Source organism: Balaenoptera acutorostrata, chromosome 5 (assembly GCF_949987535.1).
Source record: "Balaenoptera acutorostrata chromosome 5, mBalAcu1.1, whole genome shotgun sequence".
Lineage (NCBI taxonomy): Eukaryota > Metazoa > Chordata > Mammalia > Artiodactyla > Balaenopteridae > Balaenoptera > Balaenoptera acutorostrata.
The window spans coordinates 5,388,681-5,405,499 of NC_080068.1; the positions used below are offsets into that span (position 1 = coordinate 5,388,681).

The window sequence follows — 16,819 nt, forward strand, 5'->3', positions numbered from 1 at the left end:
CTGACAATCATCACTATTTAGATAATTATCCATATTTTTGTCATTTTAAGCTGCCTCTCTACCCTAATAGATGTAGATTTTTTTCAGGAGGGGTATAAAACTATTAGCCTTCTATTTATTACATTTTAGGATCATCTTGATTAACTATCTTTATCCTTTTAACATTTATTTTATTATAAGTTTCAAATACAAGTTAAAATTTTCATCCTTGCCAAGCAAATACTATTATAATTTGTAATGATATACCTGCACTGTTTCAGTTATTTTATATTGAACAATGATGAACTTTGGAGATTTATGGCATTTTTCTATTAAATTCAATTAAAAAAATAAATATATATATATATTTTTAAAAACATCTTTATTGAAGTATAATTGCCTTACAATGGTGTGTTAGCTTCTGCTTTATAACAAAGTGAATCAGTTATACATATACAATATGTTCCCATATCTCTTCCCTCTTGCATCTCCCTCCCTCCCACACTCCCCATCCCTCCCCTCTAGGTGGTCACAAAGCACCGAGCTGATCTCCCTGTGCTATGCGGCTGCTTCCCACTAGCTATCTATTTTACATTTGGTAGTGTATATATGTCCATGACACTCTCTCACCCTGTCACATCTCACCCCACCCCCTCCCCATATCCTCAAGTCCATTCTCTAGTAGGTCTGTGTCTTTATTCCCGTCTTGCCACTAGGTTCTTCATGGCCTTTTTTTTTTTTTTTTTCTCCTTAGATTCCGTATATATGTGTTAGCATACTGTATTTGTTTTTCTCTTTCTGACTTACTTCACTCTGTATGACAGACTCTAACTCCATCCACCTCATTACAAATACCTCCATTTCATTTCTTTTTATGGCTGAGTAATATTCCATTGTATACATGTGCCACATCTTCTTTATCCATTCATCCGATGATGGACACTTAGGTTGCTTCCATGTCCTGGCTATTGTAAATAGAGCTGCAATGAACATTTTGGTACATGACTCTTTTTGAACTATGGTTCTCTCAGGGTATATGCCCAGTAGTGGGATTGCTTGTTCATATGGTAGTTCTAGTTGTAGTTTTTTAAGGAACCTCCATACTGTTCTCCATAGTGGCTGTATCAATTTATATTCCCACCAACAGTGCAAGAGTGTTCCCTTTCCTCCACACCCTCTCCAGCATTTATTGTTTCTAGATTTTAAAAAAATAAATATATTTTAAAATATGTTTTGGTGACCTCTTTGATTACTTCAGTGCTTTTTGTCCTGAATGTTAGCTGTAAATTATCAAAATTCCCTGTGACAAGGGTAAATATATTTTGTGGGGTTTTTTGTTTGTTTGGTTTTTTACGGGATATAAATACATTTTGAAACCCTGACCTATAACATCAGTGGCTTCCTAGCAAAAATAAGAATAAGTAGGTTAAATAAGATAAAATGAGATAGAAACTACTATACACAATTATATCCAAAATGCATATTGGACAACAGAATTGTAAAGGACTTTTATTTTGTTTTCGTTAATAATATTGATTAAAACACCTCTTAATATTTCCAAAAATTCCTTAAAAATAAAGATCAGAAAAGTATTGTTATGTTACATTGACTGTACTCCTAAATGAAAAAAATTAAGATGAGTTTACTGTGAGTATTAAAACAAAGCAAAACAAAACAAACTCTAAAGATAGCCATTTTTATTATTGTCACCTGTGCAATTCATTTTCAGTATACTAATTCTTAAACAAAGTTTAATTTTTGTAAAAAAAATACCATTTCCACACATAATACAGAAATATGGTGCATTAGTGTAATAATCCGTAAAATTTTAAATATAATCACATGGCAAGCTCAAAATATAAATAAACACAGACCTTTAATATCGTAGAAAAAATAAGATGAATGTTTTCAAAGAATCAGTCTTGTATTATGGAAGGCATGAAGTACATAAGCACAAATATTTTACTAAAAGAGACATAAGACTGCAACTGCTTCTATGTTATTGTATTACATAGACTTAGGAAACTATATTATAACTTTAGATATATTAGAACATTTGTGAAGAGACTGCTGTCACTGGAGAGAGTACAAATTCTTCTATACAAAAGAAAAGCTACCATGTATATCTACTCCTTTAAAAAGATATCTTAAATATTTACTGAACAACCACTAAACCCAAAGAATTGGGAATATATTGGAGGTGCCCGTAACTCGCCCTGCTTCCAATGAATCTAGAAATTTTGAGTGAATTGAAATACTGTTAGTGATTAATGCTTAATTATAGTATTCTGCAATACTACTACTTAGTAACTATTACTTTATATATATATATATATTTGAAATGGAATAAAGTAATCATTTTGAAAGTAATATTTCTATTGTATTTCAGAATGACATGCACCATTTCTGGTTGACTTACTGGATCTTTATTTTTTCTTGTGTCCCTAATAACTGTGCTTGTGTCCTTTCAGTAAACAAAGCTCATACTATACCTATTCAGGATACAATTTCAGTCCTGATTACAATGGTATGAAGAGACCTCTATATTGTTAACAATCACTTCTAAATGCTCCCATTAAAATATGAATACCTGGGGGCTTCCCTGGTGGCGCAGTGGTTGAGAATCTGCCTGCCGATGCAGGGGACACAGGTTCGAGCCCTGGTCTGGGAGGATCCCACATGCCGCGGAGCAACTAGGCCCGTGAGCCACAACTGCTGAGCCTGTGCGTCTGGAGCCTGTGCTCCGCAACAAGAGAGGCCGCGATAGTGAGAGGCCCGCGCACCGCGATGAAGAGTGGCCCCCACTTGCCTCAACTGGAGAGAGCCCTCGCACAGAAACGAAGACCCAACACAGCCATAAATATAAATAAATAATAAAAAATAAAAAATAAGAAAAAAGAATGTCCTTTAAAAAAAAAAAATCACACACACACACACAAAAATATGAATACCTAGTGCAGGTTTTAAATACTACCTGAATGTTAAAGAATAAACAAACAAACAAACAAAAAGCCCTCAAACTGAAAACTGAGTCTCATTATTTTTGTGTTATCGGCATCAAAAATATCATAAAATCCTAATTATCACTACCCACTCTCATACTTGTCTTAATAAATAATGAACTTGGGCTATTGGAAAGGGATGTACTTCCATTCATTGACAGTCATTAAGGACATGTAAGTGTGGAGGTGTATCATTGTGTCTGGTGTCATTTATGGAATTGTTAATTATGATGGAAGATACTGTCTTTTGTTTTATATGGTATAAGTGCTCAGAGGCAAAAGCAGTAATTTGCACATTTAATAAAAGCCATAAACCAGTCAAGTCTTGGCATTTCAATTCTCCTCTTAACCTGGTCTTCTGCTCCCTTTAGACAACGGTATTTGAATGCTAAAGAGGAAGAAGGAGACAAGCTCTAACCACTCATGAACTAGTTTAACTCCGATGCTGAAGAATGCACTCGAGTTTCCTGTGATACAATCCAGCCTCTTTTGGAGGTAAATACAATTTTAAAAAATGGTTCCGTTAAAAATGCAAAAGCCCCATGTGGGGTGATAAAATTACATCCTTTTGGCATCCACACTGTATCCTTTAGGACTAGAGATCTAGCTATATAAGCAGATGCACTGAGAAAGTCTTCAATTTTTCACTACTGATTTATTGGTAGGAAGTGGTGTCTCTAATTCAAAATTTCCCCCAGTACAGATTGATATTCTGAAGTCTCCCACTGTTCATTAGTCTGTGATTAATATTTACAAGGCTCTCAACTTTCATGCCTGCTTAGTATAATAAAATCCTGCATAGTACTAGGCCTAACATAGTTTGTCTAATGTTTTTCAGAATGTGTGTAGGAAGTTGCAGACTATGAGAAATGAGGGAGTTAAAACTTATTCTTGAAATGACTTCGTGTACTTGGGAAATAAAGTAACTAGGAATTGTAACCTCTCCGCACGGCATTGTGTGGATTTGTTGCCAGATTTGGTGAGGCGAGTGAGAGCCTTCTTTTCTTTACCAAATTATTTTATTTTTCTGAGTGTTTAATCAATCTAGTTCATTATAAATTTTATAAAAAGATTCAACTTTAATTACTGCTTTTATGCTTTAAAGTGAGGTCATGAGGTGATTCATATTCAGAGAACTTGTTGTTTGGATGAAGTAGGTGTTTTCAATCTGAGCTGATTTAGTTTTATGACCCAGTTTTTCAATATAAAAATATGTGACCTCATATAAAGTCCTTTACTCATACAAAGTGCTTGACTTCCATGAGTTTCAGTTTCCTCATCAGCAGGAAGAGGATAAAAGTACCTTGTTTTGAGAAGGAGAATAAATGAGTGTTTATTACCAGTAAAATAGTATATTCTCAACAAACAGAGCTTGTCCATGCTTTATACGTTAAGTAGCGTCATTTTCCCATTATGTATCAAATATAATATTTCCTACGGGACCACAGACTACTATAATCCATGGATGGAAAAACAAAAACAAATGATTAATGTTTTTGTATAGCCAGTATTCCCACAATGTTAAAAATAAGCATACGGTATTACCCAAATGTGATGAGATTTATCCATTTGTGAATTCAACAGCGGTCACTTTGATAATAGAAATTCACCTTTTTATTTATTTATTTATTTAATTGAAGGCAAGCTTTTTTTTTTTTTTAAATTTATTTTATTTATTTATTTATGGCTGTGTTGGGTCTTCGTTTCTGTGCGAGGGCTTTCTCTAGTTGCGGCAAGCGGGGCCCACTCTTCATCGCGGTGCGCGGGCCTCTCACTATCGCGGCCTCTCTTGTTGCAGAGCACAGGCTCCAGACGCGCAGGCTCAGCAATTGTGGCTCACGGGCCCAGCTGCTCCGCGGCATGTGGGATCTTCCCAGACCAGGGCTCAAACCCGTGTCCCCTGCATTGGCAGGCAGACTCTCAACCACTGCGCCACCAGGGAAGCCCCACCTTTTTATTCTTGCTGTCACTTGTATCAACAGGATCTACGTTCAGTGCGCACCTTGCCCAGTCACCAAATTGCTCATGTTGTTAGGAACATGGGCAGCCGAGCTCACTCCATCATCTCTCAGAGATGCTGTTTCAGTTCCTAGGGAGGGTGTGGAGCAGGTTTCCATGGAGTACTGGGTGACTTTGAACTCCGCACAAACGATGGGATTTGGAATCGATACCTGTCTTACTCAAGGACTTTCAGTAAAAGTAACAGAAAATTTTGTGGCTGACTTTAGGACCTGGATCTCTAAGGACATGGAGAGTTGCAGTCAGAGTGTATGTCATGGCAATTCAGGAGCTTGCAAGGGAAGTGACTTGGCAGAGAGGGGGAGAAGAACAGATACTTAGAGAGAAACATGACTGAAACATCATGAAGCCTAATAAAGATTAACTGTGCCGTGACCTCCGCATCCCACACGACCAGGCTACAGCTCTTGCATTTGAGTAATGAATGACTTCCCCAAATCTTTCACTAGACAGCCCCCAAATAGAATCTCACAAAGCAGTTTTTAAGTCACTCACCCCACAGCATCTGCGATGATATTCTGCTCCTGTCCTGCTTTCAAATCCATGACCTGAGATGCTACTGAAGGAATCTCATAATTGTAATCAATGACCTGTATTAAGTTGCCATGGTCAGTGCCAAGAGTCGTGATACCCCAAAGCTTAGAGTGAAAGATGCTCCAAAGATTTACAGAAAAACAATTATTTTATCTCCTGAATCATAATATAGGACTGCCTCTCCCCAGAGTCCTCACAGATCCCCACCTGGACAGTTCTCATTAAAGCTGACTTCTAATACTTAACAACTAAGGACCAGTCCCCATTCTACAAGCTAGGAAGTGTTTCTTTTTTTTTTTTTTTTTTAATTTTTATTGGAGTATAGTTGATTTACAGTGTTGTGTTAGTTTCAGGTGCACAGCAAAGTGAATCAGTTATACATATACATATATCCGCTCTTTTTTTTTTTGATTCTTTTCCCATATAGGCCATTACAGAGTATTGAGTAGAGTCCCCTGTGCTATACAGTGGGTCCTTACTAGTTTTTTAGTTTTTATATAGTAGTGTGTATATATTAATCCCAATCTCCCAGTTTATCCCTCCTCCCCTTTGCTCCCTGACCATAAGTTTACTTTTTACATCTGTGCCTCTATTTCTGTTTTGTAAATAAGTTCATTTGTACCCTTTTTTTAGATTCCACATATATCATATGATATTTGTCTTTCTGTGTCTGACTTACTTCACTCAGTATGACAATCTCTAGGTCCATGCATATTTCTGCAAATGGCATTATTTTGTTCTTTTTTATGGCAGAGTACTATTCCATTGTATATATGTACCACATCTTCTTTATCCATTCATCTGTTGATGGACATTTAGGTTGCTTCCATGTCCTGGCTACTGTAAATAGTGCTGCAATGAACATTGGGGTGCGTGTGTCTTTTTGAATTATGGTTTTCTCCCTGGGAAATGTTTCTGATGATCCCTCTCCATTCCTGTATGATCTCTTTCCTCAAACCCTGTCATCTGCACCTCCCCAGATTTTAAAACTAGTCTTTCCATGTATATCAATGGATGCAAATGGGAAGCAGTAAGTGGAGGTTGGGTGTATTTGATTATTGGTTTTCCCAGACACTATGCCTTATTAGTAAAAAAAAAAAAAAAAATTGCTGCAATCCACATCTAAATAAAAGAATTTCCCCAAACTTTTCTGATATCTCAATTGTAGAAAGCATATTCTTTGAAATAAAATCTCAGAACAAGAAAATTTGAACAGCCATAGGAATTTGTTGTATTGAGATTTTACTTGTGAAAATCTAAATCCAAAACATAGGATCAAGTAAATAATTAGTACTTCATAAAAATTGACGAGCAGGATTATTAATACTTTGTTTTCTGGATGATAAGTATCCTGTTTTTCCAACTGGAAGGTAAGAAATGCTTAACAGATAAGAAACTAAAATTACAATCTCCTCTCCTTGCAATTAATATATAAACCTCCACACACAATGTGCTGTTGAAATATCCTCCATTGTGTTACAGCTAACACAGAGTTTTCATGGGCACAAACCATAAAGCTGACATGAGCCATCATTCACTAGTTTATGAATTCCTTTATATTTAGCTGTTTTCTATTATCCCAGACCGACCTTTGTAAGAAAAGATTGAATGCTGTTCCTACTCAAGTACCAGAGGATTTAGTTTTTATCTGAATTTCACATAAACAACTCAGTAAAATACACCTGCTCCTAAAGAGTGGTCACATTCACATTCGAAAGAGGTGAATCACAGAAGAAGTAAAATTGACACATTTAGTAAAGATTTATGAGAGCAAGGACGGTTTCTGAATTGGCCTAATGCTTAGATGTGTTTGAGAAATGATAATACTTTGATGTTTTCTGTTTTCAACACACAGGTTGAAAAGCTGAAATGAACACCAGGATGCCCTCCTTCCTGACTTTTATAAGTATATTGTGTGGATTCTGTATTAAAGATTTTAGCTACATTACTTCTTCCCTACTTTCATTTTTCATTTTTTTTTCTTAAAAAATGAAGCAGAATGTATTACTGATCACTAAATCCCCTATTGTCTTCCTTCTCTGGTATCTTATTTTTCTGTTGTGTAGGGAGTTTGATTCTTCTAGGAAAAAGTGAGACATAAATACATAACTTAATTTTAGTATATTCAGGATGTCTAATCGCTTGACAGAATTAATATAGTGTCTAAAATTCTATCACTTCTAGTGAGTAACCAGGGCATACAGAAAAAAAAACAGATTTATTAAGAATTCTGTGCACACCACATGGACTACAGACCGTATTTCAAATACCAAAGCCCTCCACTTTTTTCTGAAGAGCTTAACAGCTTAGGGAAAAACATGACAACTGTGCATTAAGATGGCATTTTAAAAGATTGGTTGCTCTCCCTAACTTTTTTTGGAAAACAACATGAAAATCTGAAAATAGCAGCTTCCCTGACCTTACCTGTTCTTCTGAAGAGGATGTGCTTCATGTAAGAGTTGGTAAATGTATCAGAGGTGACATAACAGAAGTGGAGTTAGTAATTAGAAGAGTGAGAAATAATTTGTGAGCACAGAGGTGGGAAGAGAAAAGGAAGATAAAACAAAGACATGAACAAATTAGAATCTTATTAATCAATCAAAAAATATTACCCAAGTGTCCATTGTGTACCTGTAAGACAGAAAAGGAAGTGAAAAACAGGTTCCCTGAGGAATCAGGTTAGGTATGATTTGGGTTCTAGAGGCTATGTGATCACATTCAGTAATAATTCACAACCTAATGTGTGCAGTACACTTCATAAAACCTTAGGAAGGAAATGGAGAGGAAATAAATGGTTTCTATCCTTAAGGTAATTATGTCAAGTAGTGGGGTGCTTATAATTATGTGCCTTGACTTGCAAAGAGTATTTGGGGAAACTCTTCAAAGAAAAGATGGGTTACAACTACTAATTTGCTACAGCTACTAACTTTTGTTATGCTAGGCTTTCAGTGGAAGAGAGAGCTCATTTCAGTCTGGATCCCAGAAGGAAAAGTGCAAATTCTAATTAGAATAAATCAAAGAGACAGTTTACAAAGCAATGTAAATTGACTACAAGTGATAGTGCAGTAATGTGTGGAGAGCAACAGTAAGCCTGTTGTCACTGCTGTGTCCTCGAAGGAAGGAGTTAGGTGGAGAGGTATGTCTTGCGAGGATCTGGGACTTTCCATTTTAAGAAGCATCTGGTTTCCTAGAAATCAGCAGACAAGGTGCTGGGGGGTGGGAGTGGGGATAATACACTCTGGTCCCACCTTCTGCATGCAATCTCCAGCCAGGCTTCTCATTGGCCAGACCCCTGGGACAGAGCAAGGTGGAGAAGGGTAAAGGTTTTGCAAAAGAGCAGCACAGGTTTCCTTGGCTGAGGAGTCTGAGAGTCTCAAGTCTAGTGCATGTATGGAGCTGCCTGGAGCGAGGATTGTAACATACACAGTTAGTTTTTCTAATTGAGATCATTTGACAATTGATAAGGAAAAAATGTGTAACTTTGCAAGTTGGGCGAAGGAAAAATTCTTGATTTTTTTTTCCTGAAATGATTTCTTCTTTGCATAATATTTTCTTCTGGTAAAGTTGTAGAAAATGTCTCCAACATCCAGTTACTAGTAAAATATTTTTAATAACTCCTATGTACTGAATGTGTGTGCCCCATATCCTTCACCTCCCTCCAAATTCACATATTGAAGCCCTAATTCCCCATGTGATGGTATTTGGAGGAGACTTTGGGAAGAATTAGGTCATGAGGGAGGAGCCTCATGAATGAGATTAGCAGCCTTGTAAGAAGAGACCTGAGGCAGACAATCTCTCTCACTGTCTCTGCCATGTGAGCACACAACAAGAAGATGGCAGTCTGCAAACCAGGAAGAGGGTCCTCACCAGAACCTCGCTATGCTGACACCCTGGTCTCTGACTTCCCAGCCTCTAGAACTGTGACAAATACATTTCTGTTGTTTAAGCCACCCAGGCTCTGGTATTTTGTTAAAACAGCATGAACTGACTAAGACACACCTTGGTACCACAAGCAGGGATGCTGCTGTAAAAGTGTGGAAGCAGCTTTGATGCTGAGTGATGGGTAGAGGCTGGGACAATTTTGATGTACATGTGAGAAATAGCCAATATTGCCATGGAGGGAATGCTAAAGGCAAGCCTCATGAAGCCCCAGAAATAAAAAAGGAGAGAAAGGCTCTGTCTTCTTAAAGAACACACCAGAAATCATGAGCATAATGTGGAAATATGAATGGTAGAAGCCATTCTGATGAAGTCTCAAATGGTACTGAGGAAATATTATTGGAAACCAGAGGAAAGGTGACTTCTGTTATATGCAAAGAACTTGGTTAAGTTGTGTTAGTGTTCTAGTGTCTTATGGAAGATAGAACTTGGGAATGATGAAATTTTAGATGTTCAGCTGAGGAGATTTGTAAGCAAAGTGCTAAAGAAGTGGCTTGGTTCCTCCTCACTGTTTATAGTAAAAATATGAGAAGAGAGATGAATTGAAGGAGGAATCATTAAGCAAAAAGGAGCCAGAACATAAAGATGTGGAGAGTTTTCTGTGTCCATAATACCAAAAATGAGAATGCATGTTCAGAAGAGAACACTAAGTGTGTGGAAGACTGACTATTTGATAAGGAGATTAGTGTGGGTGGAACCACAGAACGAATCAGTCACCAGGAAGAGCACGGCCAGTTTGAACTAAAGGAGATGGAGATGGGATGGAGTGAAGGGAGGTTGTCTGACTTCTCGAATTTTACAGGATGAGACCATACAGCTATTCAGCTGTGGACATGCATTATTCTTCAAGGCAAAGGGTGAATGGCTCCAGAGGTGATTCAAGGATTATCAGGACCACATCCTCGGACTGAAAAGATGTGAGACATCACCCAGAGCTTCAGGGGCAGGACCACCCAGAGCTCTGCAGAGCTGCAGGGGGCAGAACTGCCACTCCAGTGGGTCTGGAAGCCACAGCATCTAGCCAGAGAGTATACTCTTGAGACTTCAGAATCTGATGGAGTTTGCCATGCTGCATTTTAGAGTTGCTTGGGACTCATCATCACCACTCCCTTCTCTCTTTGTTCTCCCTTTTGGAATGAACTGTCTATTCTGTGCCTGTCCAACCACTGTATTTTGGAAGCACATAACTTGTTTGATTTCACAGGTTCACAACAAGACGGGAATTTTGTATCAGTATGAACCATACCTTGAGTCTCCACCAAATCTAATTTAGGTGATATTTAGATGAGACTCTGGACTTTACACTTTAAATGCTAGAATGAGTTCCGACTTTGGGAGCTATTGGTATGAATGAGTGCAGTTTGCACTTGAGGAGGACATTAATTTTGAGGAGGTAGGAGTGGAATGCTATGACTGAATAGTGCCCCCCCCCCCAAATTCATATGTCAAAGCCCTAATCCCCAATGTGATGCTATTTGGAAGTCAAGCCTTTAGAAGGAAATTAGGTCATGGATAGAGCCCTTGTGAATGGGATTAGTGCCCTTATAAGAAGAGACACTTCTTAGAAAGGTGATCTCTCTCCCTGCCATGGGAGGACACAGCAAGAAGATGACAGTCTGCAAACCAGGAAGAGGGTCCTCACTAGAACCTGACCATGCTGATACCCTGTCCTCTGACTTCCCAGCCTCTAGAAGAGTGAGAAATAAATTTTTGTCATTTAAGCCACTCAGTCCATAGTGTTTTGTTAAATTAATGGAACTGAGATAGAAATATGTAGTAAAAGTTACAAACATGATTAATACTAGTAGTTGTATTATTATTTTCCCATTATGTTTTACATTTTCTTCAGACAAGACTAAAGCTGCATGAATAATTATTGCTTAACAGGTTAAGGGATCATAACATATGTTCTGAAATTTATTTGGACTTAGTATTAAAAAAGATTATCCTGTGTGTGTGTTCTTGGGTATGTAAGAGTAAGGGAAAGAGGGAAAGGGGAGAGTTTTGTTTTGTTTTTGCATTTTTATTTATATAAATGATGATATGGCATATATCTCATGTTGTGTCTTAGTTTTCCTCTTTCAACACTACATTTGAAAGATATGTCCCCATAGCTGTCTGTAGTATATTTACTGCTTTAGAGTCATTCCCAGGAAGCTGAAGTATGAGCCACCATATTTTACTTACTCCATATACTCAATGAGGTGGCTTCATGTGGCTTCACTCAACTGCTGGGTTGGTTGGGGGCTGAGCTCAGCAAGGAAACCTGGGATGGGTTGGCCTCCCTCTTTCAGTGTGGTTTTCTATCCTCAAGGATGCTACACAAGACTTCCTCGCAAGGTGACTGTGGCGTTCTAAGAAGGGAAGCTCTAAATAGTCAACTCTCTGCTTGCCTCATGTTTGCTTAGGTCCCACTGACATTAAGAAATTATATAGCCAAGCCTAGGGTCAATTTTGAGGGGATTACCCAAAACCATTGATGCTGGGAGACTATTCACTGGAGACCATTATTATAACAATATACTATATATGGTAATGGTTCAAAATGCTGTTGTTTTTCTTGACATAGCTATCTATTAGTACACAATTTATTAAATAGTCCATCACTTCCCACTGATTTGGAATGCCGCTTGTTGGCCGACATGCATTTAGTCTATGCCTAAATGTTCTATTTACTTCATCAGCATTTCTCTTCACATATAAGTTTTGCACTATTTTATTTATTGAGCTTATAAATATGTATAAATACCCAGGAAAATGAGTCTTTCACAATTTTTACTCACAATTTATTGGCTACTTTTTTTATGTGTGGTGTTCCATAAACTTTGCAGTCAGTTTATCAAGTTAAAACATGATTAGTATTTTTATCTTACATTTTAGAATCAACTTATCTAATTTAAAAATGTTAATATTTTCAGGGGATTTATTAAATTTATACATTAACTCATTGAATTTTAACATTTTAAAAGGAATACTGTATGCATTTCTATTTATTTGATTCATTTTTAATTGCTATATCATGAAAAAGTCATCTCTTCTTGAACGTATACATTGATATTTTACCTTTTCAGTTGTTAATGTTAATCAATTCTTTTTTCCATTTCATCTCCTGATTGATTTTTGTTACTATATATAGAATTACTAATTTCTGAATATTACTCTTAGGTCCCTTAACATTCTAAATTATTTTATTTTTATAGTAGTTTCACATCTCACTTTTTAGTGTTACCTACATTTAATAATATCATTTGTAAAGATGGATAACATTTTTTACCTTCCCTTTACAATTTCTAATCCACTTAAGTCTTCACCTTTATCATTATAGTGACTAGTACACTCCTCTTATCTTTAAAATATAAATTTCATAATTGGTTTTGACCTAGTGGTGTTTCAACAGTACAGAAAACTATTGGTGGAATGGAATAAAGATTTCAGAAGCAGACTCATGTCATATGGGAAATTAAAAACATAATAAAGATACAGGATATATAGGGTTGAGTTAATCAGCTATTTAAAAAGAAAATATATGTATATCTCATTTCTGACACAAAATACTATCTAGATGGATGAATGTGTTTAAATTACAGATAAAATTATAATAATATTAAAAGATCAATATTAAAAGTTCAGTATAATAGCAGTATTATAATATTATTAAAAGCATAAAATATTTAAATATTGGAGATGAGGCCTTTTTAAGCAAGACCCCACATTTGATAAGTCAAAAGGTGAAGCTTGATAAAGGTGACTGTATTTTAAAAATGAAAATGGTTAATGCAATCTATGAAATGAATAAAAATATAAGAGAAAAAGAATATCTTTATATAATGTATTACTAAAATTAGAAAAAGCAAAAAACTAAAAAGAAAAAATTAGTAAACAAACAAAAGGCTATTCCTCACATGAAGGAGAGCATTAATGGTCTACAACCACCGAATGATTCAAAATTTCATAAATATTTAGTTGAATATAAATTAAAACCAAGAAGTGAGATATTTATTTTATCAATCTATTGGTGACAATAATAAAGGTGTTTAGCTCCACCATTGGTAAAGATGTGATTAAATATGTTCCCTTGCACGATGTTGGTAGAAGCATAATTGTCTTAGGCTTTTTGGAGAACAATTTGGCATTATCTACCCAAACTAAAATATGACTCTGCTTTAATGAAGCAATAATATCTCAGTATCTCCCCTTAATAAATGCTCACAAATGACTGCATAGTAGCAAGTATAAGGATATTCATTGCAGCACTGGTTGTAGTAAGGATATTTAGAAATAATCTTAACTTCAGACAATAGAGGAATGCTTAAATAAACTATGAACCATCCACCAAATAAAATATCATGCTGCAGTTATAAAAATGATAGTGCATTAGTAATGACACAGGCGAAACTCTTTATTTTTAAACTGTTTATTTTTAAACAAGCATATACCAGATTAAAAAGAATATTGTATTTTAATATACTTATATGTAATTGCTTCAGTAAATGAACTGAAAGATTACTCAACAATCTGTCTATTCTTCTAGAGAGAAAGTGCTATGGGTGCTTTTACTTATTACTATATATACTTCCGCATGGTTTGAATATAGCATGTATGCATCAAAACACTTAAAGGAAATATGAAACTCATTATTTTCAACTAAATAAAATTAGAGCAGTGAGATGCCATTTTCATTTTACAAATTAGGAATACATAACCTTAAAAATGTTCAATGAAATTGGCACTTTCTTATATTGCTAGTATCAGTGTAAATTGCAGGTAGAAAATAATTAGTAATTAGCACTAAAGATCTTTCACATACTTATGCCCTTTTTAGTAGTAATTCAATTCCTAGTTGACTAACCTGAGGAAAAAACAATAGATATAGATAAAACTTTATTCACAAATACATTTATAAAATGTTTATACATAGTACTGAAAATTTGTAAAGTATTTGTAAGTATTTATGTAAATGATGATATAACCACTTTAGGCAATAGAATACACATGTTGAAAATATACTATAAAGCACTAATTTAGGATTAATGTTTATTCAATAAAGTTATATGAAAGGAGCACAATATTGTATGAATGGCTTAATTAAACAATTAAAAATAAAATAAGCAAAGCCCCTACTTGCACTGAAGATAGATATGCCCAGAGGTTAACTTTGGTCAAGCTTGGAGATTGGATTTAATTAATTTTTTGTTTTGTTTTGTTTTGAAGTTTGCAATCTTTCTCCAATGAGCATAATCTACTTTTGTAATAAGGGTTAATGAGTATATATAGTATTAATAGTAAGCATATACATAAGTATTATATATGTATATATATAATATATGTATATATGTATACTATTAATACATATAATAATACATATAATCATATGTATTAATAGTAAAACAATATAAAGGAACTCTAGATTAAAGGCTCAGGTAGCTCTCATGATGATTACTGACCATCATTTTAATCTTGAAAATGCACTTACTAAGTGAGTAGATAAATGTACAGACTATGCTTGGTGTTTCAATAAAAAGATTCATGCATGTAAAGAGTCATCTTCTGAGAACTAAAGACGTATTGAAAAAAATTCTTAAAATATCAAATAAAATAAAAAACATGTATAAATACAACGCATACTTGTACTGAATCAACAGAAGAGATGATGGAACAATAAATTCATTGTACAAGTAGGAAGAATATAGTAACTGAATATTAGACAGAGGACCAACCGGAAATCTTGTGATTTGTAATATAAACAAAGTATTTGAGTAGTACAATGAAACTAAACCTTTTCCAGAAGAAAATGATTACAGCTGTGGTTTCAGTAGACAGAGGGTACAGCAGAAAATAATTCCATGTAAAAACTGGAAAAAGGAAAGCTTTCTCCTCTTGACATCATTTTACAATGTTAATCAGAGATTTTCAAAAATATTTCTTTAAACTATTCTCTCTCTGAAAATCTGCTTTTAAATCCAACCTGGCATAACTAATTATTTTTTTACAACCTCTATATTCAAAATAGCATCTTTGATGATTGTCTTAACTCTCATTTCAGTAACATTGGAAGGTTTTCCATTTTTAAGTCTGTTATAGGTAATTTGGTGACTGAACATCACAATTTAAAATTTAATAAGATTTTATTGAAAATCTCTGAAAAGGCATATTTATTACAGATAATGAACTAAACACACATATTATGGAATTGAGGACAAACAAGTCAGAAGTAGTTGACTATGTGTAACTAGTTTTTCATTTCCACTTGAAAATGTAATGTTATCCACTTCAGTAGCCTTTTGTTGGTAACTTATTTTATTGGCACGATGATGCCATAGAGAAACATCTTGTGAAATTTTACAAGGAAGAGGGTAGAAATAGAAAAACCAAGTGTGCCTCATACTTATGTTGTAAGTCTGTCCAAATCTTATTGGTTTTATTTCTGTTTGCACAATGGTGATTATATTGGTTAATTCCCAGAATACTTTGAGAATAAATTAGTTCTAAAAATCTCTGTATTTTAAATCATGGAATTCCTATGAAGGTCAAAGGAAACATATACATAACTAAAATGTTTATAATAACAAACTAAAAAATAGTTGTATGCCCCTCCAATGGAATTTAGGTGGCTGCTATCTTTTTGAATATTTAATTAATATTCATTAATTTAGAGTTCAATAATGACATTTTTCTTATTTTCTACATTGATTTAAAAAATTTTATAATTATTTGATTTGCTCTTAGTTTTCAATCAGTTATAAAATTTTTCATATTTCTCTATAAACATCAGACATTTAACAGTAGATATAAAGCACAAAGGCACTGCTTTGGAAGAATCTTGGTATAGCTAACATTTCTGATGAGAGTCTTATAGAAAGGGAAATACATGCACATGCACGCATGCAATTCAAAAACAACATAATTTATTTCAACAAAACCAAAAACATTTAACAAATTATTGGCAAAATGATTAATATATTTTAGAAGTATCTTAAATAAAAATTATTTTAAACAATAATATGAATTATCACTAATAATCTGAATTACTAGTGATGTAAATTATTTGACTCTTAGACTGACTCTTCCATTGAAGGCTCTACATAGCTGAGATTTACTGTGCGACACTTAAAATACTAGGAACTGAACAATGCATTTTGGAAACAATATCACATCATGTTTTTTTGTTTTCTGAATTTGTTCCTAGTACCCATGGGTTATATAACTTCTTTTGCTTTGAGTGATAGATTTAGTAAGTTTTTTTTATTTTTTTCTGAGAGGAAAGGACTTAGACCTCTGGTTACATTCTCATCGTAGTTTTCTTCCTTATGTTGACTTTATGTACATAGCACACTCCCTGTGAGCCT

The 16,819-nt window shown here is 34.8% G+C and overlaps 1 protein-coding gene across 5 annotated transcripts in view; it reads right to left on the minus strand.

The window, feature by feature from the left end:
• The window catches only part of FSTL5 (follistatin like 5), a 773,228-nt gene that overhangs the window by 3,015 nt on the left and 753,394 nt on the right, over positions 1-16,819 (minus strand). The gene's annotated exons all lie outside the window — the stretch shown is intronic.